General features: G+C 45.0%; 1 long non-coding RNA gene across 1 annotated transcript in view; it reads left to right on the top strand.

Moving 5' to 3' along the window:
• Positions 1–612: 612 nt before the first annotated feature.
• LOC148221899 (uncharacterized) overlaps positions 613–25,330 on the top strand; it is a 66,024-nt gene continuing 41,306 nt past the window's right edge. Inside the window, exon 1 of the long non-coding RNA XR_015807133.1 lies at positions 613–748. This is a non-coding gene — a long non-coding RNA (uncharacterized LOC148221899). The remainder of the gene's footprint in view (positions 749–25,330) is intronic.

Genomic DNA, 25,330 nt, shown 5'->3' with positions numbered 1-25,330 from the left:
CAAACTCCTGTCCTTTTGGCCCAGCACGTCTGTACTGGCCCTGGCATTCCAGCCAGGCAGCCCCACTTAGAGACGATAAATCCCCAGTTCAGGGAGGTCTGACAGTTAAATTTCCCTCTGCAGGTTTTCTGGGCCCACAAAGTGAGATTTTAACCTATTGCTTGTGTGCAGTATGATTTCTGCCTACTCCCAGTTTGCAATCCTCCTGGAGGATGAAGAATGGCCAGCCCTGCTGGGAATGTGGTGGGGGTCTGTGAGGAGGGAGGCTGGCTGTGGTGGTGACAGTGACAGTGGGAGTGACCAGACAGGGTGTCCGTGTTCCCTGGAAGGAGCCCGGTGAAGGCAGGCCAGGGAAGGTAGGTTGGAGTCAGCTGTTGCAGGGAGCATCTCCACAGCTGCCCCCTCCAGAGCGCGTCCCCAAGGTCCTGGATCCCAAAGCTCAGGAGTTTTGCTCCCATGTCTCCCTCCCTTGCCCCCTCTCCCTTTACCAGTGGGATGGTGGGCGATGCCCGCAGGAGATCCCGGCTGCACCAGTCTGCCCAAGGGGCTGCCAGTGAAACATCCCTTAGAGGGAGAGCTGGGCTGTCCCGTGCCGGGGCTGGTGGCACTAGGTGGCACCATTGAATTAGGAGCGGGGACTGGACTCGGGAGCCCGCAGCTGTCTCCCAAGGGATCGGGGAGAGCTGCTCCGGGGCGTCTTCAGTGGGATATCCTCTGCCACAGCTTTAGCCTTTTCCTAGTGCTGAAGGTACGTGCGTCCCTCATGCTCAGAACATGTGAACAGCAGAGCTGCCTTTGGCTCTCCCCACTCTTTGGAAGCTCTCCTGGTGCTCCTGAGCCGTGCGGGGCCGGGTCCCGGCAGGGATGGAGGAGCCGGGAGCGCAGCGGAGCAGGAGCAGAGCGCGGCCGCTGAACGGGGCTGCAGCTCTGTAATCCCCGCACACTCTGATCGGTAATTTGCCCTCCTGGCAGCCGCCTGTGGCGCTGGGAAGGAGAGGATTTTCCTTTTCCATCTTTCACTTTATCATCGCTCCATTTCTGGCCTTTTATCCTGCTCTTGTCCCTCACTATAAGGCTTTGCCATGAGCTCGTGCTTTGCTCAAAGCCAGCCCGTGCTGACAGGGCCATGAGAGAGAACTGCAGCAAGAGCTACTCAAGATTGTTTTCCTACAAGATTTTTATTAAAATAGAATATTAATCAAAGCATTCAGTGGACCTAGTGTATCTAGTTTTTGAATTTGGAAAGCAATAATTTCTGGGGGTATTATGGTTGTAAATATTTCATGTCCCACAATACAACCCAAGTGTAAAGTAAAGGAAAAACAGTGCTGGGATAGGAAGGGATAATAGCCCTGCCTGACTCCCTCTTTTTCCTCTCCCTGGGAAGGGCACTAGCTGAAACACAGTGCAAGAAACTAATTTCCCCTTAAAATATAAAACATGTCAGTGATGTATAGCTGTTGCTGCTGTTGATGTCAGTGAATGCTTATTTAGGTTCAAATGTGTTCAGCTTTTTGACTTCCCATTCAGAAAACATGGGACAAGGAATAACAATGGATGAGTAAGCACAAGTTTTGGCAGTCAGAGTTAAAGATGTCACTGGAGATTAGGTATCAGGAGCTTTTTAGAAAACTTATATTATCTCTTTAATGCCATGAAGTATCAGTTAATGCATTGAATTGACTGTCACACAGGATATCAGGACCATGATTAGGCAGTTTCTCAGATTTTGCCTGTCAGCACAAAGATATGCTCTTGGCATCTCTTCCAAAATAGTTCCCTGAGAATTTGTTTTGAGGAGAGACAGATAAAGTTTTCACTGACTAGATGAGGCAGACTTAAGAAACCAAATGGCAGGAGTGATAAAAGTGATGTTGGAGGAGAAAAAGCTAGAGGCTGCAAGGGATGGAGACTCAGGTGGGGGTGGAGAGACTCCAAAATGAGGATGAAAAAATAATTGACACTGTATGTTCATCCTTTCTTCCCGTTTTGCTCTTTGCTTAACCTCTGGTTGATTAGACAGAACGACCCATCCTTATACCAAGAGGTTATTTCTTATAGAGGTGTGGACGAGACACTGAGTCACTGTTTGTACATGCTGCTGGCAGTGTTTAGCACTGTCAGTGACAGTGACACTGGCTGGCCAGGCTGTAGCTGCTACTTTCCAAGGGAATTTCAGCCTGCTGGGTATTGCCTCCTTGTTCCAGCTGTCCTGAGCTCTGCTGTCTGCTGTGCAGTTCCTCTCTTTATAAATTCATTGCTGGGTTGGAACCTTAACTTTAAGGAAAACAGTCTTCAAATGAGACCCAAGGGTAAAATGCTGGGAATATTTCCTTGTTTCTGTGTTTTCTGAGAAGCAGGCTGAGCTGACCAGAGGCTGATCCTGTAGCTTGTCTTCCTGTGTACAGGTATGGGCTGTACATCTTTGATTTCTGAGCCTTCCAGACATGGACCAGTTTCTCTTCATCTGCTCATCAGGAAAAACATGGACAGAGAATGTTTTGTGATGTTAAGTTCAATTGGTTCTTAATGTATAATCTTTCATTAGCAGAGGCAAAGTCCAGAAAAGCTTGGACTCTTTGAAAGAAAAGGTTTTCCCAGTTCTGTTGGCCAAGAGATTTTTTTTTTTTTTTAACTTGGTGAGGCACAGAGAAGAGTACTGTTCTTGAAGCCAGGATGCAGTGGGGATCTGGTTTGTGTTGCTGCAAAGGTGCCCTGCAGTGGTCTGTGCAAAAGAGGCTTGAGTTAAATGAGCTGGTCCTGAGGTCCCTGGGGACTTGCTTGAGGGTGGCAGGTTTGACAGCAGGTGGAACTTTGCCAAAACCATGCAGAGCACAAGCTGCTTGTCCAAGTGAGGCAATGAAGGCTCCAAGGAGAGCACAAATGGCTCAGCTTCCCCACAGAGTGCTGGTGTTGGTGTCTGGCAGCTGCATTGGCCTCAGCAGGATGTTGCACAGCAGGTATGAACCTTCAGAGTAAAGGAAAAAGAAATAATGGTTGTGTCAAGGCCACTGTCTCAAAAACATACAGTGTTGCCCCACTTAGATTCTGAGGTACTGAAATTGAACTGAAATTGATAGTTCAGCCTGATCTACCCAAATACTGTTGCTGAAAACCTCTCATATCTCATTGTATGCACACGTTCTCCGTTCTCTGGATTATTCCCTATTTCCTTTTGAATAGTATCTATTTTCATACCAGAAAGATGGGAAATGGGTGAGAAGACCTTGACAAGTGTGAATGCCTGCACTAAGAGCCTGATCTGAAGGAGGATGAATGCTCCTTGCCTTGGGAGTTGGGCTGTCTGTTTTGGGAGGCTGGTGCCTCCCTGAGAGGTTGCAAACAGTTCTGCTCCCTTGATTGGCATCACCCCCATCCCTTTCCAATCTGACATGGTTAGATTTTTCACTGTTACACTGCAGCTTGCTGCACGTTTTTGTGTTGTACAGTCCATCATTAGATTAGGATGAACTGCAGCATTGTCCTCTCTCCCCTGCAGAGGTGCCTGGAGGTGTTCAGCAGCTCTTGCTGCTGTGTGGTTTATCTCCTGGTCTCCACCTCCCTCTGCAGCCCATGAGCTGCCTTTAGAGTGCTGTCAGTCCTTTGTGTGCCCCAGGCTTTGGCAGTGCTGCTCTCTGCCCTCCCTCTGTGGGTGGGGGGACCACCCCCATCAGTTCTGCCTCCTGCTCTATTCACTTTATGCCATTAAATCACAGAATGACAAGGGATGCAGAGTCCTTTGTGCAAGTGGCCCACAGATCCAGGCCACCTGAAGTGTTTACTGTGGTTTAGAAAGGGTCTAACCTTTAGACAGCAAGTTTGAGCTTTATTAAACAGCTGGAGGTATTCTGAGAGTCGGCTCCCCCGGGCACTGGAGAGGGATGAAACCAGTCTGTGCTGCTAATTGCAGATGCTCATCCTTCACTGAGAGCCAATATCTTTTAAGGGATCAAGGCCACCCCACTGCCTTCAATGTGGGCAGGGCACGGCAGGTCATTACAGCATGGAGATGTAGTTAAGCAGCAGATTTCTGCCTCTCTCTTCTTGCCTGGCAAACAGTGCTGGGAGGATTTTGGCTGCTGTTGGTTAGTGTGCCTTGCTTAATTTTTATTCTAGATAGAGTTCAGTGTGAATGCAGAGAGGGCTTGGATGCCTGGTGCTGTCATTGGGAAGTAGGACACAGAGAGCCCCAGGCAGGGCTCCATGTCCTGGTGATCCTTCTGGAACCCCAGGGAGGTGTGGAGCATATGGGTTGTGATGCTACACCAGAGAGGTCTGGGCTACATTATAGGGAAAAAGGACAAAATAGAGAGTGCAAAAACTGCTGTAACATGGATGAACTCTGGGATTTCCTTGATACTTGCTGGATGTCCTTGCAATGCTGAGCCCAAGTGTAAATACAAATACAATATAAATACTTATTTACTACTAATACTGCATTTTCTCTACCCAAAATCACCCTGCTGTACTGTAAACTCCATCATGTTGTTAATTAGGGGTGGACTGGTGAACCTCTGTTACTAAAATTCTTCCTACTCCTTGCCTTTTAACAAACTACAGCATCTTTGAGCTTGTGCCAACTTCAATTTTAAACCTCTGAAAAATCTTTGATCTTTTCAGCCATTTTTTTTTTTACTATTTTAAAACATTAAATATCCATTGAACATAGATCTTGATGCTTATTAGGATGCCTCTTTAAATGAAATCTATTTTTCCCTACATATCTTAGAGTCAGGAATGCTTAGGAGATGCTCTTTCATCAGCCTGGTACTGAGTGGGAGTAAAGGTGGTGGAATAGCAGCTGGTTTAGACAGTTTAGGGTGAATGCAGCCATGTAGGAGGTTTATAGTACATTCACATGAGAGTGATGTATCTGTAAAGGTCAGATGCTGAGCATTGTTTCCTGTTAATGCATATTGGAAGTAGAGAGCAGAGTTGTGACTTTTTAGGATGGGAATTTGCCAGGGCCTGATCCTGGGCTCAGGGGTCAGACATTGCATGCCACACCATCTACTGAAAAACAGAACTCAATTACTTGCTGATTTATTGAGTCAGGGTTTGGTTTATTGCAGTTTCATAAAAGCAGTGTAATTTATGCTGAAATTTTCTATGTCACCTTTGCATTTTGGGAAATGTATTACTTTTCTGCATGGAAGAGAAAAACCTGAGACTAAAGTTAAAGTTGTGCTTGTCCTGGGTGAACCCAACAAGCTGCATTTCATGCCCTTAAGCATTAAAGTCCAATGGGTATTTAAACAAACTATAAACTATAATGGAATCTAAACTTCAGTTCCAAACACAGTCTTTGAGCAGATTATTTTTTAGCCAAAATGTAAAGTTTTTTTTTCTTGCATTTTCCTATGTAGGCTGGTCGCCCTCATTACTGCAGACTTGTTCTTATTTTATTCTTGGGGGTTTTGTGCCATAGCAAAACATTATTTGAGGAGTAGATTCACAGAGATAAAACCCAGGAAAGTTCCTAGATGAAACCCAGGGAAGGACCAATGCTGACCCGTGTAAAGGTATGTTTAAGCTATTAATGACTGTTCTTTCTTTGTAACGTGTATGATTGAGAAGGAAGGACCTAACAAAGCTCCTGAGGCTGGAGTTAGAGAAGTTACATTAACACTTCTAAATTGATGTTGGGGCCCTTAATAAAAGTGTGAAAATGCATCTTCCTCCCAAGATTTGCTGGGCTTTGTTCTTCCCTCTCAATGCTGGATGCAGCATTGCATTAAGAGCAGCAGCCAGGACTGTCTGACCCACTTAAGATAAAGCTAAACTCAAGAAAATGCATTGTCAGCTCTTAAATAAGAGCTGTAAAGGGGAAGCCAAAGGAGGAGTAACATCCCTGCTCTTCTCTACCTGCCTCAGAACTAATGGCACTCTGTGCTTGTCTCCAGTCCTGCCACAGCACAGCAGCTCTGCCCTCTCACAGGGATGTCAATCAAAGAGCTTTGCTGTGATAAACAATAACTCTAATTATCTTGCTGGTGGCAAGAGTTAGGAGGCTCAAAACTTTCCCGTAGGAGGAGGTAAGATGAGAGCAATCAAAGTTAACCCAGCCTCCCATTGCTGCCTTGATGGCTGCAGAGGTGGCACAGTGGTCAGGGTGGAGGGTGTGAGGGCAAAGGAGAAGCAGTGAATGTGGTTTGTGCTGCCCTCCCTGAGTGGGCTCTGCTGGAGCCACCTCATTTACTGCCACAGCCACTCCAGCACCACCAGGTGATGGTCAGGTCCAGGCTCTCCCTGCCTGCACTGGCCAGCCAGGCTCTCTCCTGTCTTTCTATTCATTCCAGCTTCAGGTAGTTTACAATTTTGAGTTTAAAATTAGCTCAGGTGCTTTGCCTGTCTCCTACACCTGAGCCATGCACAGCATTGCCCTGGCTGTTGGGGAAGACAGTGAGGGGGTTAAGACACCATGTCTGCAGCATCCCCTTGAGCATGTGCTGATTAACATTCCTGATCAACACAGGTGCTCACCAAATCCTGAACCCCAAAATAAAAAATACAGCCTTGCTGGTGTTAACACTTGTGTGACAGAACATCAGGACCCAGCTCAGATGTTTGTTCTGCTAAAGTTTGTGCTGTGTGAATATCCACATAAACAGTCAAATTCCTCCCTAAAATGAAGTCACCCTTGGCAGTGGTCAGCTGAGGAAGTTGAGAAGACACAATTAACAAGGTGACTTTAGCAGGCTTAAAAATAGGTCTGTGGGAATGCTTTTAAGGACCTGGAAGGACTTATGTCATCTTGCTGGGGCTATGTGGAGGAGAAAGCTCTATGGAAAGGTAAAATGGGAAAGTAAAATGGAGGACAGTTCTAATATAGCTGTTCTTGATTGTTTTAAGTGTTTTGGGGTCAGCAAAGATCCGGGCTTTTCATTTGATTATAGCACTGAGCAGGTTGTTAATCACAGAAATGAGAACCTTGTGATGCTTTTAAATAAACAATACATACAGTTTAATGTTTGTGGCTTGTAAGCACTACAAGCCTTGTTACTGTCTTTAGATCACAGCTGTGTGGTTTATGGATTGGAGGTCTGTGGTACTCTTAAATGCCAAGGAGCTGTGCTAATGAAACCTGGATGCTCCTATGGTGTCAGGGCTGGACTACCCAAGAACAAATCCTTTGGGTGACTTTCAGGCTCTTCAGAAGCCTGTTGGGTGTGAAGTCCAGGTTCATATTTAACATTTACTCATGTAGTTTCAAAATGAGACATTTCAGGTTGTCTCTGAGCAGGTGCTTTTGAGGAAAAAGACTCTGTTTTTATAGTCTTGATATCCAGGTGATCCCAGTGGGTGTGTGGCTCAGGGGTCTGAGACTCCTGACATTCTTCCTGAGCTCTCTGGGAGGCTGAGTAGGAGAAATATCACTGACTGCTGTGGAGCTGGGCCCCATGACAGTCATTTCCCAAGCCAGTTGTAGTTTGGCAGCTGTGGTGGAGGTCTAAAAATTTAGATGAGTTTCTCCTCTTTCCTTCCCCCCACAGGCCCTTTTACAGTGTTTACAATTTATGGTAAAGCCCAGAGCCCTTCACCTCGTGCCTTGTGATGATGTCTGTTCCCCCAGCACTGCATGGAGTCAAGGCTGTGACTGCTGCCCTGGTGTAGCAGGACTTTATCCAGAGGCAGCACCTTGTGTCCTATTCCTGGTGCCACAGAACCACCTAAACCCCAATTCTTCACCTTTCTCTTGGGGTTAAACCCAGCAACAGGAAACAGATTTGCAGCCTGCAGCCCTAGGGCCAAGGTCCTTTCCCCATTTCTTGCATTTTATCCTTTCATGTTTGTTATCCTTGCTTTAGCCACTTGCTGTTGCCAGTAATGTGTGCTGTCCATGCCCAGCTGTGCCAGACAAAGCATTTTATTTTTCAGCAAAAAGATTCTAAAACCAAGTTTGGTTTCTTCTCCATTAAATAAAATTCTCCTTAGTAAGGAGGACACAATAATTTATGATCTGGGGATAAAGAAGTCATATGAAGGAAGGCAAAAAGCTGGTGAGTAACATCAAACAGGAGCCAGTGTGAATGTGTGAGTCACTCTGACAGATAGCCAAAGACCTTGTGCACTGCTGGGAAACATCACTGTGGAGAGGGGAACCTGAGCGTTTCACCCCAGGAAGACCAGGACAAAAAACTTTTAGGACTTTTTTTTTTTCCCCAGGAAACTGCAAACAAGTGACTGTTTTGCATAGTTGAGAAACAGGCAGAACATGTGAGCTAATCTGAAGCAACCACTGGAGTGTTAATCTAGCTTTGAGGAGGTTTCTCTCTCTTTCTCAGTTACATTTTCTATCGAAGTGGTCCTGTCTTACTCAATTAAACCTGTAAGGAACTTGACTGTGCATTTCATCTCCCTGGGGCAGAACTGTAAATTAGGAGCATATAGCTGAATGAACTTGTGGAGCTGAAGCATAGAAGAACTTTTCGTTGGAAAGTGTGGCTTTGGTTCCTCTTTTTGATTCTTTTATTTTTACAAAGCAAACCCAAGTGCTAGTTGTGAAACTGACTTGTGGATGAAAACTAATGAGGGAAATTACTGCCTTAATGAAGAAAGTGCTACTAGCAAGTTGTGAAAAATACTTTAATCATAATTAATAGAATAATACTGAACTTTAACTCTTCTCAGGTGTTTAAATTAATAATTAAGTTTAATATGGATTATGACACATCTTTGCATGCTCTCAAATACCTGTGACAGGGCAGTTGGGAGAGCATTGCAGTTCTAGAAGCTTCTGTGATGACACAGTCATAAACATTAGGCTGGAGGGACCTTTTTGATTTGCTTGTGCTATCCTGTGTAAATAGCCAGTGTGATAAGACCAGAGCATTTGTGGTGTTGTGACATGAGCTGTAGCTGCCCTTCTGATGGGGCAGAGGCCACAGCTGCCTCATAAGCACTTTCTACTCTTTTGTCAGTCTGTTTTGTCCAGAAATTGCAAGTTCTTCTCATAAGGTTCATGTATTATCCTTTTAGAGTACTTCAGACCCCTGCAAAATATCAGCCAGGGAATGGTCTCTGAATTATTATTATGTTTTTAATCCAGTAGGATATTTCCAGAAATATTTGACTGCAAGAATAGTGTCAGTGCTGTGGAGGCTGGGTGGCAGCAATCTGGTCCCTGTGGTTTGCAGTGGCTCTGCTCTTTTTCAAAGCTCAGCTCCCCTGATTTCTCCCAGCATTCTGCTCCATGTGGGTAGGTTGGAAATACTCCTGGAGGTGCCTGCCTTGTGTTTAAGCTTCCTTCAGAATTGCACAGGGCTGAATGGAAACTGGGAGACTTCCTGAGCTGCTCTGGAAGGGCTTTACAGAGGAGGGGGATGTGTTGTCTCCTCTGACCCACAGTGTGATAACACCCCTCCCAAAATGCAGGCTTGGATCTGAGCAGCTGGGGAGATTGTAGGAATATTCCTGGAATACAAATATTCCTGCCTTACCCCTCTCCTGTGTGAGAAGTGCCTTGCTCAGTTACACTGTGTGTTCAAATATGGCCAGGTTCAAAATGAAACTGATGCTTGTCCTGGGGGTTAAAAGATGGGAAATGTGAGGAAGCATTTCATTCATTCAGTGAGCAGTGTGACTCCTTACAGGATTAGAGCTCTGCCTAACGAGGCCACTCTTACCTGTGCAGGAAATGGCTGGGACATGAGCAGTTGTTCTCACAAGGTCACTGCCTCTGCCTGCAGGTGCTTGTGAAGCCTCCTGTTAATTGATCTTATGAACATGTTTGGAAGTACTGTTTGGAACAGCTGACTCTATTGCTATTTTTGAAGCTTATTTTGTAAAACTAGAAAATCTCAGGGAATTCCTTACATCTTTCTTTTCTTCAAACCTCAAGCTTCCTTATATATTTTCACTGTTGCTGCATTCTTAGAACATTCTATGAAGAGGCAGCAAACTGTCAGGAATCACTACACGTTGGTAAAAAGTGAGCTTTGAGTTCTCATATGCAAATATTCACCCTGGGAGGATGACTGGGTTGTTATCTAGTCAGGGAGTAAACCACTATTGAATTACATGTCAAATCTAAACTACACCAAATTTTGAATTTCAAATCTCAAACGCTTGCAACACAGTTCTCATAAACAAGTTACAGATCAGAAATTAGTCACTGAAACCATTGTGACTAACTTTAAATAACAAGATAGATATGGGGAGGGGTGGGGGGAGAAAAAAATCTGCTCAGAGATAATTTGCAAGCTGAATAAAATAATATTAAAATTATTCATCAAGCTTATCAAGCTTGATTCTTGAGTAATGTTGTGTCATTGCTAGCAGGTGGTGGGAGAAATGGCCCAGCATACCATAATTAGTAATAGCCGTGTATTTTTGATGCTACTTCATCTGTGTGGTTTACATCCAGATGGTTTTGAAAATGGAATCAAGATAAAATACAACTTCCTGGATCAGAATTTGCATTCTAACTAATGATATAATTCAAAGCTCATTATTGTTTTTTTAAAAAAATCTAAATTGCTAAGGCAGATTATTAGATGTTGGGATTATTCCAACTTTATTGCCGGATTTCTTTTTTTAACTCAGTATTGCACGAGAGCACCATGACAGGTGTGAGTTAAAAGGTCATCTTACTTTGTGCTTGCATGCACAGCTTCTTCTTCTTCTTGGTGCAGATGCTGACCCTATGGCTCAGCCAAACTTGGAGTCCTGACCCTCAGAGGACTTCTAATGGAGAAGTGTGGCTGACCTGTGATAGCAAGCACAGTCAGCCTTGGTTCAAGGAACACTTACATGGCTGTTTTCCCATGGCTAGCACAATACTGAGCTGGATGCAGCAGGAACTCCCTCAGATGGTCCCAGCCCTCACTTAGAGCAGTAATGTTTATTCATGAATTGTGCTGCTGGGTTACAGAATTCTCATTTACATGTCTGTAGCTTTTGTTGATACAATTCTGCTTTCAAGTAGCCTTCAGTTCCAGCAAACATCCTTTCAAGTTGCCTAAATCTTTTGACTTGACGTAGATTTCTAGGAAATCTTCAAGTAATTTCTTCTTTCCCATGGGTAAGACCATAACCTTGTTTGCATACATTAGCAGTGCTGTTTTTCACAACCTCAGTCTCAAAGTGCAGAATTTCAGTCCCTCCTCCAGCTGAAGAACACTGGGTTTTCTACCATCCTAGGTTTAGAAATCTGCCAAGTTTAGGGTAGCTGTCTACACTCCTATATCCAGTAGGGAGAAAGCTCCAGATCCATCACATTCCAAGAGAAGTTTGAATTGCAGCTGCTTGTGTGATAACTGTTTACCACTTAGGAGGTGAGATGATTTTCACTGTAGGTTTCCAGGTGAGCAGAGCTGGTCACTATTTGGTATTTAAATGTAGAAAGGGCCCCTGTGCTGAGATGTGTATTTGTAGCCTGGAGAGTTCTCCTGCTGCCCTGAGCTCCTAGAAAAAAGAGCAAGCAATGAACGTGTGCCCTTTTCCAAATGAACTCACTAAAGTTTGTTCACAGGAATTCAAGCCTCTGGTGAATAACTGATTGCTGGGCAGAACAAGAACAAAGCAAAATAACCTGTGAGTGTCCCCTTGGGATGCAAGGGAGGCAGGAAGCTGCTCCCAGGAACAGCTGCTGTGAGGCAGAGGAGGGAGGGATGTCTGCTACTGAGCTGGGTGAGCAAATGCCAGCTCACAGCCCGTGTTAGTGGGCAGGGGGAAAAAACATCTCCCTCAGGCTGAACTGAAGTGCTGTGGGTTTGTTTAACCCAGCTAATGATTCTATTTCCAGAGGTTTTGATGCAAGAAATGTTGCAGGTCCTAGCAGAAGGATGAGTGAATGTGTTTAAACTTGAGTGAGACAGAGAGGCTGGAGCCAGGAAACCAGGGAGAAGTAAATGAACAAAATATCTTTCTCAGAAAGGGTGGAGGGGTTTGTGGGAAATTCCCTTATCTCTGAAACTGAATTTTGAAAGCCACAACCTTCATCTGCTCCTAAAACGTTTTCAGTACCTGTTACTTTCACAGAGCTATCTGTCAAAAGGGGGTGTCTTTGGCACCAGATTAATACAAGTTAAAATAGATAAGGCACAGATATGGTCTCTGTAAAACATCTGCCTTATCTTTACATAATGAATTAACAAAGATGAGCTTGAAAGAAATGTAATAAATTATTCAAAAACCTCCTATGCTTTTGAAATGCTAACAAGTCAAATCCTTTGAGACTGCTTGATCAGATTATGGTGTATCATACAGTAAATCTAATTGGTTATATTCAGTCCTGAATTATCAAATTTAGTTTGGCCAAAATAATTTAAACAGTGCTGAAATAACGGCAAATTATTTAAAGTAAAATAAATTCATATTTACAAAATAAGGAACGCTACTCAAATTCTTTACAGTTTGGGAGCTGGGAATAATTTCCTCTTTTACCAGACCAGTGCTCAGCAGCAGTGCTCATGGCTTTCCTCTCCCTTTTTTTTTGGGTTCCCAGCTTGACTACAAATGCCTCAATTTACTCAGTTGCCTGAGATTTTCTGAGAACCAGTCTTCTTTTGAGGCAAACCACAATAAAGACTAAAAATTCAAATAGAATTTGAATTTGTTTTATTCAATTGTTTCTGACCTAAATGCTAGCATGAAACATACACTGAAGTAATTGGCTTCAGACCCAGATATATTTTATGGGGGAGAAATCAACTTGCTGTAGGACCCACACCTTGGTTCCTTCTTTGTATGTGGGTTAGTACAGATCCTTGCACAAAATTCACTTGCATTTAGGTCTGTGAATCACAGTCTTCATCATGACCTAAACTGGAAAAGGATGTAGATCCTGCCCCTTCCAGAGACTGCTGTGAGTGGAAATACCTATAAACACACAGGCTTTCCACAGTGCAGCTTTTCCCACCTATAAACCCACAGGCTTTCGTCTCCAGAGTGGAGCTGGGAAATGCTCTCCTGCCCTGCCCGTGTGCCCTGCACCACCACAGCCCCTGAACTGAGGGGCACCTGCTTCTGCTCAAAAGAGAACCTTGAAGGGGAAGGTGAGGAAGGATTTTAAGGCAAGATGAAGTTGGAGATGATTGAAGTTCAGCTGCAGCAGTTGTGAAGGCAGCTCTGGAGGTGGTTTGGCTCTGCAGCCCCTGTGGTGTGAGAACCAGGCATTAGTGTTGATTTGCTGCTGTGTGTGCTCTTAACTACTCAAAGGGAGCTGCTCTAGATCTGCCCATTGCAGATGTTACCAGGTCTTGCTTTATTGGTGATGTGAAAAGGTGTAAAAACTTCTTTAGGCTCCTACTGGGTAATGATGCTGGTCCAAATCACCAGCTAGAGCAGATCAGTGCAGCTCCACTGAAATCCATAAAGATTGATTGACTGAGCGTGGTGGAGGATCTGCACTGCTGCCTTCACTGAAATTCTGCTAAAGTTACTGGGCACTTCACATGGGCTTTTGCTCTGGGGGAGGACAACTGAGTGGTTTGTGAGCAGTGAAATATTGATTTGGAGAGACACCACTAAGCAGTTTACCCTAGTAATCAATTCCAGAAAACATTAGCATATGTCAGGATTAGGGAAGGACCATGTCATTGTAAAAGCTGTGCTGGCTGAGACTCTCAAAATGGGGTGAAGAAAGAATAAAGCTTTTGGGTTTAGTGTTTGGAGGGAGGTTGAGACACACAAAAAGGTTTTGTTTAAAATTGCATCCATGTCGCCACAGAAAATGCTGTAACTTGCAAGTCTGACCTTGCATCTCTCCCCCACTTTGAGTGGGGTGGGAAGAAGGCTCTGACTCTGGTTTAGAAGTCTTGATTTGGGCACTGGCTTCCTGCCTCCCCTGAAATGATGAACCCAGCAAGTGATGTGGACAAACCCAGGCAGTGTTGCTGATGCTGGGATGGCTTCAGGAAGGGTGTTTGAAGCAGGACTCCTGTCCCTGCACTGACCCTGCTGCTGATGGCAAATAGGCCTGACCAGAACATGTGCTAAACATGTGCCTTGTGCATGGAAGTCACGTTTGGTGTGGGGAAACATCCATTCATCCTGTGGCCTCAGTGACCTCATAGAAGGAAGTAGGAGAGCCCTGTGTGCAGTGCAGGCTGTGCCAGCTGATAACTTTTGCCTTGTCATCTGTGCTCCCATGTGAACAAGACTGCAAAGACTTGGATTTGGCAGAAGGGTGATATGGAATTGTCTAAATAGGATGAGATTGTTCACAGGATTTCTTGAAGTTGGACTCACTAGAAATCTGGCCATAGGAAATAGCAAGATTAGTCTGGTGACTTACAAATGATGGGGTCCCCAGCAATCTAAACACCACAGAGGAATTAACTTTAGCAGCTGACTAATTCATGAACAGAAAAAACTTCTGGTTTTAGTCACTGGGAAAACATGAATATTTCAAGCCATATTGCAATCTTTTAGATACTCCTTGCTTTTGTAAGTTTAGCTCAAGCACATGGAGAAAATGACCTCTTTTGTCTGTTGCTGTGACTGGAAGGGCAGGTCTTTCCCAGATGATACTGGTAGAAAAAGTTCTGATTCCACTGCAATAAGGCATAAAATGCATAACTATTTTGCTGTCTAAACTGAACAATGTTTAAAATGGAATTCCTTCTGCCTTCTCCTCTGGTATCCAAGACAGGTCATCATTAATTGGTTTGAAAGGCAAAATATTGAAATTTGATCCTGTAGACTCAAATCCATGAAAATAGATACCACCTTAAGTGCTGTAAAACATAGCTGGGCGATTAAGAGGTTTACCTTGAGTATATGTGCATGTGTCTTTCCCTGAAAATCTGCCTGGCTTCGTTGTGGCATTGCAATTTTTATTCACGTCCCATTCTTGTAGAGGTTACTGTATTGAGCCATACCAAAAGTCCATCTTTTGGCAACCTGTTTCTGTCACTGGCTGGCAGGTGATTAAGAGTCATTCATTAGCTGCTGCTTTTGTTACCTGTTACCTGTATGTTTTTGCAAGGATTATCAAATGCTGTATTTAGCACACAGAGTAAACTCAGCAAATGGATGTAGTGCTTCTCTTCAAAGCCCCGTGGGGGTTGCTCAGGCATTACTCATTCTGTGCTCTTTGGAAAGGTGCATCTGCAGGAGCTAACCTTCCCATCTTTTCTCATGGTTTTCACTGTTTTCCCTTTGAATCCAGTGCATGTGCTCTCTCTACACTTGCAGGCAGCTGTAGAAGGAGTTGTGTGAACGTGGAGTGGGAGTTGGCTTTTGTATGTAAACAGTAAATATGTATTTTGCCCCATATCTACTCATTTCACGCATAGAAATGCCATTTTGCTATTCCACATTCTATCTCATTTTTCCCCAGATCCTGGCAAAAATTGATTTGGGATTTTTCTCTCATTTGTTTCCTTCTTCAGACACAGTAATTTTTCCTTGTCCCAGGATCCATATTATTGATCTTGTGTGGTTTACTTCACTCTGAAAAATGTTTCTATTCCTATTCCAATTGGATTGGCTTGGACTTGCTGGCCAATTTGAGAACTGGCAAGCTCCTAAGTGGCTCCTGTTGTCTGTGTGATACAGTGAAAGGCAAGATTCAGCTGCAGTGTTTCTGAAGGGGGATATTTGTTAGGGCTACTTGGTGTTCAGTGGATCTTGTACTGCTCTCTGACTTTCTAGCCTCTTCAGGCAAATTAAATTGTTGTCTGTTGTCAGTGTCCCATAGCTTCCTCTGGCTGGGCTTGTTCTTGGAGACTGCTTAAATTATACAACTTGCCTTGTGTCCTTAGAGCAAAAGCTTACCCAGAAAATCAGGAAAACTTCCTGATAGCTATGTGAAAATATTGCAAAATTCTTGCATATTGTTTGTGCCAATAAAAGATTTTTTATACAAAATATATGTCTTTTTCTGTTAAAAGAAAGCTACTGCACTTGGTGCAATTGTAGTGATAAGTGTGTCCCAAGCCAGCCAACATTTCAGAGCAGGAATGGGATGAAGCAATGAGAGCAGCCCTGAGGTTTGGATGAGACACTGGGTGGCTGTTTCTTTAGCTCCTGTTCCTAAGGTGAAGTTTTGGGGTTTGCACCCTGAGCTTCCCCACATTTTCAGTTTAACTTATGGGTACAGACTGGAAAAACTGCCTGATTCCCCAACCTGAAGGTGTGCAGCTCTGCTAAGGGGTACTGAATCCAATCAACATCATCCCTAAAAAGTTGCACCTAGGGTCCACTGAACTTGTCTGTTTTTTCAAGCAGAAGCATCAAGATCAAAGTCTGAGAAAGCCATTTGATCTTCCAGCTGTAAACAAGTACTAAAAGAGAACATATGCTATATTTAATTATCTTCCATTGAGGTGCTTGCATCCAAACTCCCACAGCTTGTAGAGTTTCTTTTCCCCTGGTTTGAAGCCAGGGGTAGTAGCAGGGGATGGGAATTGTGAGAAAAGGTGAGTGAAGAAGCAGAAGAGCTGAACAAGTTTCAGTCCTTGAGCCCTTTGTGTCTCCTGCTGGAGCTACTGGAATCCAGCTGGGATGTTGGTCTTGCCTTGGGTGTGTATCCAAGGCTGCTCACTCTCCCATTCCTGTGCTCAACAGCTGTTCTCAGAAACATCCTCCAGAAAGTTCTTGTCTTACTCCTTATTCTCAGAAGTCTTCTTTTATATGTATCCTCCCAGCAGTAAAACTGACAGATGGCTAAATCTGAACAGTAGGTCCCAGTTTGGTAACTAATTATCAGAAAAACCTTACTTTGCTTCCAAAATACTTGAGCAAGATGAAGTGGTGACCTAATCACACCAGAACTGCAGATTTTGTAGTGAAGATGGAGTCAGGCTGGTTTAGTAGAGCATTTGAGTATTGAACTATCAGAACATCAGTCCCTGTCTCTAATTGAATTGTCTCTATTTTGAAGTTCATGTCTGCTTTTGCATTTTAGAGCACTGCCCAGAGTCAAAATTCAGAAGAAGACAGTGGATTTCCTAGTCATTTATGTGAATTATTGAGTCATTATGTAATGAGAAGTAATTATCTGTTACTTTGGAAGGTCGATTCATTGGATAACTGATCAAACTGGACTATTTCCAATGGCTAGGAGCATTAAAAAAAAGTAGGCAAGTAGGTAAAAATCCAATAGAACAAATGTCATTATCTTTTTCATGAGGAGACCTGCTGGATTATTCATAGGTTGTGTATCAACCAAATTTACAAGATTTAAGGTTTGACAAATTCTGCCTCAGTATTTGGTACTCCCTGAGAAGTAATAATGGGCTAAATGGCATCCCTGGAAAATTATTTTTCTTCTTCTTTCCCCCCTTTCCCAAGCTTCTTAGGTATGATTTTGTTCCAAAACAGTGATGCATAGCCATGAAATGGCTTTGCCCTTTATCACTCCAGCATAGGAGAAGATAAACTGAACAGACCTGTTTATTCATTTTGGAGGAAAAACAAAATTAAAAGGCTTCTGTGTATTGTGGTAATGTAATTCCTAATCAATGACAGTGGGTTTAACAGAGATTTATGGGTTTTTAATTTGTAAGATTAATGACTACATCCATTGATTCTGTCAAAATGACAGTATCATGGTCACGTACTTCATGGAGCAGATAGCGACCCCCTGCCAGACACGTTCCTAAGGAAATGCAATTATCACTGCCCATTTTACAGTGCTTAACTTTTTTCTCTCAGTAAGTGACAACAGAAAGGGTTTGGGCATAAATTAATCTTTCTAAATGAACCGTTAACCCTTTGTGCCTAGCAGCTAGTTTCATTAACTCAATGCCTGCATACTGTTTTTTGGGGTGTCCCTGGCAAATACAATAAAGCAGTGCCAGAAGTGGCATCTGGAGGCTCTCTGGAGCACTGTGCCCCAGCAGCCGTGAGCAGGATCAGATCTGCAGTGTGACTGTCTCACGTTGGAGCTCACCACTGCAGCACTCACTGCCAGGGCACTTGGCAACACAACTTTTCCAAATGCACACAAAGCACAGTGGTGAGCTCCACAGCCTGCTGTGGGCAGCCAGGAAATGCAGTGTGGGGGTTGTCTGCTCACACTGTGGCTATTCCCAGGACAGCGAAGTTATCACAATGTCTGGTTTAGTGTCATTCCATGATTATCTGGTGGCCTGTGTCCCAAGGGCTGAGTGAGGTGCCAGGGCTGGGACACGGTCCAGGCTGAGAGCTGCCCTCAGTGTCACTGCTCTGCTGCTGGGTGGCTGAGATGTCCCATGCCTGCTTGTCCATCTCCCACCTTGTGCTGGGCTGCAGGACATGCCAGCACAGTCTCTCCTCTGCACTTGAATGTTATACTTGCTCAGGACTTGCAAGGTGGTTCTCCCCCTCCATCCCCCCAGGGATTTCAAGATGGTAGAAAGGGCTAAAATGCATTAACAGCCATCGTGGAAAGTGCACCCTGCCCTGGTCTCCTGGATTTCCCAGCCTTGGCTCTGTTTCCACAGTTTGTAGCCGTCTGTCCATTTGTGACTTCTCTTAGTCTTTCATATTGGTCCTTCGAGTGTATTTGGCCCAAAAACTGTACCATGAAGCTCTTGTCCTCTCCCTGTTAATGACCTGGTTTGATGTGTTAGGGCCCTGTCCTCCAGAGCTGCCTGCTTGTCTCAGAGCAGAAGCCCTCAGCATAACAAGACCAGCGTGATGTAAATTGCTCACCTGGATGTTGGTATATGTTCCCTGGAAACATGTAGAGTTCTTTTTCCTGAATCCTTAAACCACTGAAAAAAACTCCTCTACAATGAAGCTGTGAAGTGTCTTTGCAACAGGAACTGGTCCCAAATGACCAGATGTGGCACTGACAGCATTCGGTGTTACTGATGGAGCCACCTTCAGCTTGTTACAGCTTTGTCAGGTGACACTGGCTGTAGTACAGCTGTCCCTGCATGCAGGGTGTATATTGTGGTTTCCTGAGGGAGGCAAGGGTCTTTTGGAAATCATACATTGGCTTTTTTTTTTTTTTTGCACCACTACTTCCAGCAGATTTCTGCATCAATGCAGTTCTCAAAATAAAATATTTACTAAAAAAAAATTCCAGGCAGTGATCCTGAGGAGTATCCCCACATCCTGGAGAGCAGCTGTCTATCTTACCCCCAGGTCAGGAAGCAAATCTCTGCTGAGAGGCCAGCCTGGCCAGCCAAACCTTAACAGTGTTCCCAGTTCATTATAAACTGGATTCACAAAGTGCTCATGTGTCTGCAGGTCCTGGCGTGTCCTTTGTCTGGCTCTGCACTAACTCAGCCTCAGGTCTTGCTTGTTCATTTACATCAAGGAGAGGCTGCGTTTAGGAACTGTAAAATTGAGATGTCTTGGTGAGGACAATGTGATTTAAAAGGCTTATCCAGATGAGCTGCTTCTGAAATATAATTTCTTCTGATCAGCCAGTGCTTGGCTGGGAGCTCACTGGACATGAGCAGCTCACATTTCCGAGCCCCTGTGCTCACCAATGAGCGTCCTGTGGCCACTGGGAATGTGCTAGTGCTGCCTGAGGAGATGGGGCTTTGCAGGTGCAGGAAATGGCTTTGCCAGGAGGTGAGGTGGGGGTGGTGGCACTACCACCCATCAGGAGGCTGCTGTACCAGTCTGAGAGCCCACAGCAACATTCATTTCTCCACCTGCTTCCCCATAATGTGAGAGCTGTGTCAGAGGCTGCCAAGCTCTCAGGGCCCACTGGAGTCGTGTGGAGCCAGCAGAGCTGTTTGCTGCAGAGGCTGGTGTGGCTCCAGGTAAAGGTGGGAGCTCTGGATGTACAAACCTCCTCTGAAGAACAAGGTCAGAACACCTGTAAGAATTTAAAAGTTGGATTTTCTGTCTGGTATTGACTGCCATAAACTATTGATGAACAAGAAAGGGGTCAGTGTTCCTCTTTGTGACCCACTGATCATTAGAGAAATGGATGGGGAGGGAACACCTGTGGTCCCAGTGTGGCCATGGGCAGGGGTGTGGCTTGTGAGCCAAGAAGGATGCCTGATGGCCTCCTGGAGACAGGAGCACTATATGGTCAAAACTAGCCTGAGCTTTGTCTTTTAGAAAACTAAACAAAGAAAAGCACAGGAAAGTCTTTAAACTAGAAATGTAATAGTTTGTTTTTCAGAAAATCACTAGAAAATGTGTGCAATGTAGATTTTAAATGCTCAGTCTCTTGTGAGCATGAGGATGAGTTTTGTTGAATCCATTTAGTAGTCAATATTTTCATCTCCTGGAACATTTAAATCTTTTAAACCTGGTTTCAAAACCACGTGGGAGCTACTTGAGCTTTATCTTCACTCAGCTCTCTCTTGGAATTTAACCCCAGCTCCAATGGGAGCAGAGCCCTGCAATTTCTTGATGCTCATGAATTTAATCCTGGGTCTCTCTCAGTGCAGATGAGTCCTGTACTGCTGAAGGGGCACTGTGGGAATGCTGGTAAGGCAGCATGTTCTGCCATCTGGGGCTTTCTCACCCTGGCATCAATCAAACACCTCTCCAAGTGGGCAAGGCCAGGGATGGCTCACCACAGAGAATGATAACTTGTCCTCATCCATCTCCCCAAGGCTTTAACAGAGTGGGGAAAAATTATGACAAACTCAGCTGTTAAAAACCCCACAAAGATATTGATATTTTTCCTTTGTTGCTTTATGGGGGCGTAAGAAGATAACTAGTGCAGAGAGGCCTGAGTGGAGAATGGTTTGGTTTAGTTTAATGTCCTTTAGCAGCACTGATAGATTGTCATCTCTGCCATTGCCTTTAGCTGCTGGATTGTTGCATCCATGCTTAGGGGTACCTTGCAGTGTGTCTGCTGGTTGCAATGCAGTAACTGGTACAGGCTGGCAGATGTGGGGTGGTCACTGGACAAGTGTGAGGTTCTATCAAGTGCTGCTGTTAATGTCTGTTATTGTACAGAGCCTTAAAATTAAGGTGCTCTTGTCCTGCACGGGCAGCTCCCTCTGCTTTGGGACGGGCAGGGGAGGCTGTGCTGCAGGAGAGTCCTCTGCCAAAATGTTGCCACTCAAAACCAACATAACTTAGAAGCAGCACTTTACTCCACAGTGCTGTTGTCCTACTCCCTGTGGCCCTAATTAAGCCAAGACTGAGGGTTATGGGGACATCCTTGAAGGAGAGGTTCTCCTGTGTGGTCTGCAGCACCCACAGCCTCTGCAGGCACCTTGTACAGCCCCTCTGAAGTGGTGATCAGAGGAACTCTGGCCTTTCTGCTGCTTTGTACTACTGCTGGACTCCAGGGGGTTAAGGGTCTTTTCCAGCCTAAGTGATGCTATGATTTTGCAGTGGCCTAACCCTTGTCTTGGTGCCTCCTGGATTCCTCCCTCCAGAGACCCACTGATGTTCTTGATTTGGATTCCTTTTATTTAGACTTTTATTTAATGTGCTCCTGTGTCAGGTGACGGCCACTGTCCTCTGGCCCTGGATTCCCCTGTGCTGCTCCTCTGTTTTCCCCACTTTGATAATTCTGAGTAGTTTAATTAAACCTCACATTTCCTCGCCTCTCTGTTCATTCTCCCCTCTGAGTCACCGCTGCAGCAGCTCACATTCCGTGTGGTGGCTTTGCATGTTAAGCAGCCTCTCCAGCCAGCCTGCAGATGTGTAGCCTTATCTTCCCCCGAGTGCTGCTCTCCCCGGTGCTCACAGACACAAACACCAGCACCAATAACAGCACAAGGGCTGTTCTGCTCCTGGGCTGGGCTGCCAGGGCTGAACTGTCCGAGCCTCCCTGCACGCAAGAGCTTTAGTGCTGTTCACTGCTGGAGTTCACCCAAACGCACTCCTGGAAAAGGTCACACCAGGGCAAGACCGGCTTAAATGAAAATTGCTTTATTATGCATGTGGCTCTTCCTGCAAGCAGCTGATTAAGCAGCCAGCTGTGGCCAGATGTCTGCTGGAGATCCTCTGGGATGCGGCTTCAAAAGATGATCTGGATGACTTGCAGTTGTGCCTGTTGGTTGGCTCAGCCAGACTGGGGGTACTTTTTGTCACAGGTGGGCACATTGAACCCCACCAGTGCACACAGGGCTGCTCGTTGTCCTCACCACTGGTGTGTGGAGCTTTGCAGGGGGAGGATGCACCTCTGGTCCACTTGGAGCTGTTCTGGCACTGAGGGGGACTCCTTTCAAATATTTTTATACATCAGGATAGTTCTTGGTTCTCTTTACTTAGTTTGTGCTTTTCTAATCTGAGTCAGCTTTAATCTATAAAGCAGCCTTCAGCTAATTTTTCCCTACACAACCTCTATTAATACTGGTGATAAATAACAACAGATACTATTTTAAAGTGACTATTTGATTAGATTGGGGAGATGTAGACAATATGATTCATTTGCCATTTACAATTTAAAATCAAAATAGTAGTATCTTCTGGTCTTGGCTTCTGCCCCCCTGGGCTGTGTATAATGCTCTCTGGTCTAGGGATAGCAGCACCTCTCCAAACTTCCCCATTTCCCCCTCCATGCAGACTTGCCATGCAGCAAACCTGGGCAGTGTCCCTCCAGGCAGTGGCTGGACAAAGAGACAGGGTGTGCAGGAGCCCTGCAGCCCTGCCCGTCTGTGAGCAGGGGACAGGGGGTGTGAGTGGGGCTGCTGGACTGTGCAGGGGACAGGGGGAGGACAAGAGGACAGGTGACCATTTCTGAGCCTGGAGCTGGGCTGATGGCTCAGAGAGAGCAGAAGCTCCTGGAGGAGCTGGGGCACGTTGCATGGCTCAACATCACCAACATGAACTTCTTGTCTTAAACACAAGCAAAGCAATTATCTGACATCATCTGACCTGTTCAGGATGCACAGCACAAGACAGGGGGTTGAGTTGTTTCTGTCTAAATTGGTCCCAGCAATAAAGCTTAAAAGAGGAGGTAATACAAATTATTCCTCTGCTCCTGTGTTACTGGGCACAGTTAAAACTGCCCACAGTTCAATTAGGTTGCTTTTTCTGAAACTCATAAGTAGATGAAAGAAAGAAAAAGGAGGAAACTCCACAGTATATACTCTTATTTTTCTTCATTAAAGGATACGGAGGAGAGGGGAGACCTATTAAAAAACAAAACAAAACCAAAAAAAAGCACAGAAGAAATTCGGAAAAATTCAGGGTCTCTGCTGAAGACCACTTTAAACAAAAACGCTAAACCACGCAATTTTGTTTGGCTGCAGCCCTGTGTGATTTTAGCCCAATACCTGAGATGTGCACTAGGTAGGGTGATGGATTTCCTCCTGAACATGGCATCTCAGATTTGGTCTTTTACTCACACTTTTATTCTAGAAATGTAGCAATGATGAAGGTCTGTACCTGCAGGACAGAAACCTGTGGGAGCTCAATCCAGCAGAATCAGTTGCATTTACAAAGATGACTGTGACAAATGACTAGGAAGGTGCTGCTGGAAGCCACTGCCTGTCACCAGGCTCATGGTGATATTTTATTCACAAGGCTGAATGGCTCCAGTCCTCTTGTTGTCTTGAGGCTGGGCTGCAAGCTCTGTTATAAAATCCAGGAGGGAAATCTTGACTGTTTAAATTATTTGCCCTTTCCCAAGTGGGAAGGGTGGCTGGTGGAGGCAGGGCTCATTGTCCTCGTTTGTATGATGTACAACTTGGGACCATGGCATGTGTCCCCTCTGCTGCACTCTGGGCATTTTCAGGGGCATTTTCATCAGAGAGATGAATTTTTCTCTGCTGGCTGGGATGAGTGGCTGGTGGGGACTTTCTACATGAAAGTAATCTTCATGTCATGAGGGGAATCCCACCTGCAAGGCAGATCTGCAAGGGGCCTGGGCACTTCTCCTGTGGATGGGCTGCCTCACTGTGCTGTGACACTGGAAGGGTGGGAGAAATTATATTTTAGAACACCAGAATCTGATCCCTCCTGTGACACTCAGCCTTTGCTGCTTTTTGTTTGGGACTCTGAAGGCCACTGTCAATCTGCAGGGCTGTGCCCAGCAGCAGAGCCCATGCCAGGGTCTCTCTCCTTGCCATGGCAGGGCATCACCTCTTTCTGTGCCACATCATTGCCTTTCCCAAGACCCCTTTCCAAGGCTAGCCTGCACCTGATGGACCTGAGGAGCACAAGGCTCTGCCTGGACACCACATGTCCCTGCAAAATCCTCAGACCAGGGGCTGTTTCATTATGCTGCTGTACAGCATGAGCCAATGCTGAGCCATGCTCAGCTCAAGGTCTTCAGTATGTTCTGTTGAAGCAAATTAATCTGTAGGACTGTAATATTCAATATCATACTTTTGCCTGCAGTTCATCTTGTCCATTAGTCTACTAGAAGAAGGAGCAGATTGGAAGAAATAGGTGAAGTAGCATTTTAGCATGTTGGTAAGGCAGGAAAACATGAGCCTTTGATATTGACACAATTTTATAATTGTAATAACTATATATGTGTATTTGGTTCCCTGTAGGAAGCTAATAATAAATTCATTTTTGATGCCTATTTATTACAAAAGACTGGAGCCTTTCAACTCCCTAGGTGTGTCTGGCAACTCCTGGGAAATAATTGCATGCTGTCAGAAATGCAGATCCTGCAAATCCAGCCCCAGCCTGCTAAGAGTGGGATTATTATTTAATTGTTCAGGGCTATATGAGACTGCTTTTTAAAATTCTACTCTTCTTGGTGGGCTTGAAGAGGTGTTTAAAGAGCTGGAAGCTGAGGCAGAGGCTGGTGCAAGTTCAGTGGGGGTGTGCTGGAGTGGTCCCACCTGCAGCACACACAGTGAGAGCTGCTGAGGGAATTGTGGCTTTACTGCAGGAATTGCTCTGAGCAGCTGCTGGCTCTCATGGCTCTCATGCTGCCCCTCAGCTTGAGATGGGATGAATGGACACCTCTGCTGTCCTTTGAGCTGAGTGAGGGCCCTGCCAGCTCCAAGGAAGCACAGTCCCAATGTGTTTTGCCACCTGCCTCATCTCATAATTCTGTACATGAACCCACCAGGCTTCATTTAAAACCACTGGGGAGATCTGGGCTGCTAGCAAGGCTTCTGCTGAGCCTCCCTGCTTTGGCATTTCTGTCTTCTAACTTCCAGGATAAATTTACCTGAGAAAAATTCATAACTTCTTATTTTTCTGCACTGCTTTTTATCTCTTTATATACATATGCATATAGCACATGAAGTCTTATAAAATGCAATTAATACCGTGCTGTATTGCTGGGAGTGTCTGTGATTACATTCTGGGATTTTTCTCAGCTGCTTTCTGTGGCTGACTCATTGTCATTCAAGCCCAGCTGGCACAACGGGGTTCTTGGTTGCTTCTGACTGCTGAGGTTTTATAGCAAATGTACTGTTACAGGCAGACAAGTGGAGAACTTTGTGTTTATTACTACTGAATTCATCCCATTTTTATCACTGCAATCTGCAAGGTCATCTGATTGTTACATGAAATACCTGTCCTTCAGTCCTCTGCCAGCAGTTATACTGGAATTATA

The sequence above is a fragment of the Sturnus vulgaris genome, chromosome 16, assembly GCF_052056855.1.
Source record: "Sturnus vulgaris isolate bStuVul1 chromosome 16, bStuVul1.hap1, whole genome shotgun sequence".
Taxonomy (NCBI): Eukaryota; Metazoa; Chordata; class Aves; order Passeriformes; family Sturnidae; genus Sturnus; species Sturnus vulgaris.
This window is presented reverse-complemented; position numbering and strand designations above follow the sequence as displayed.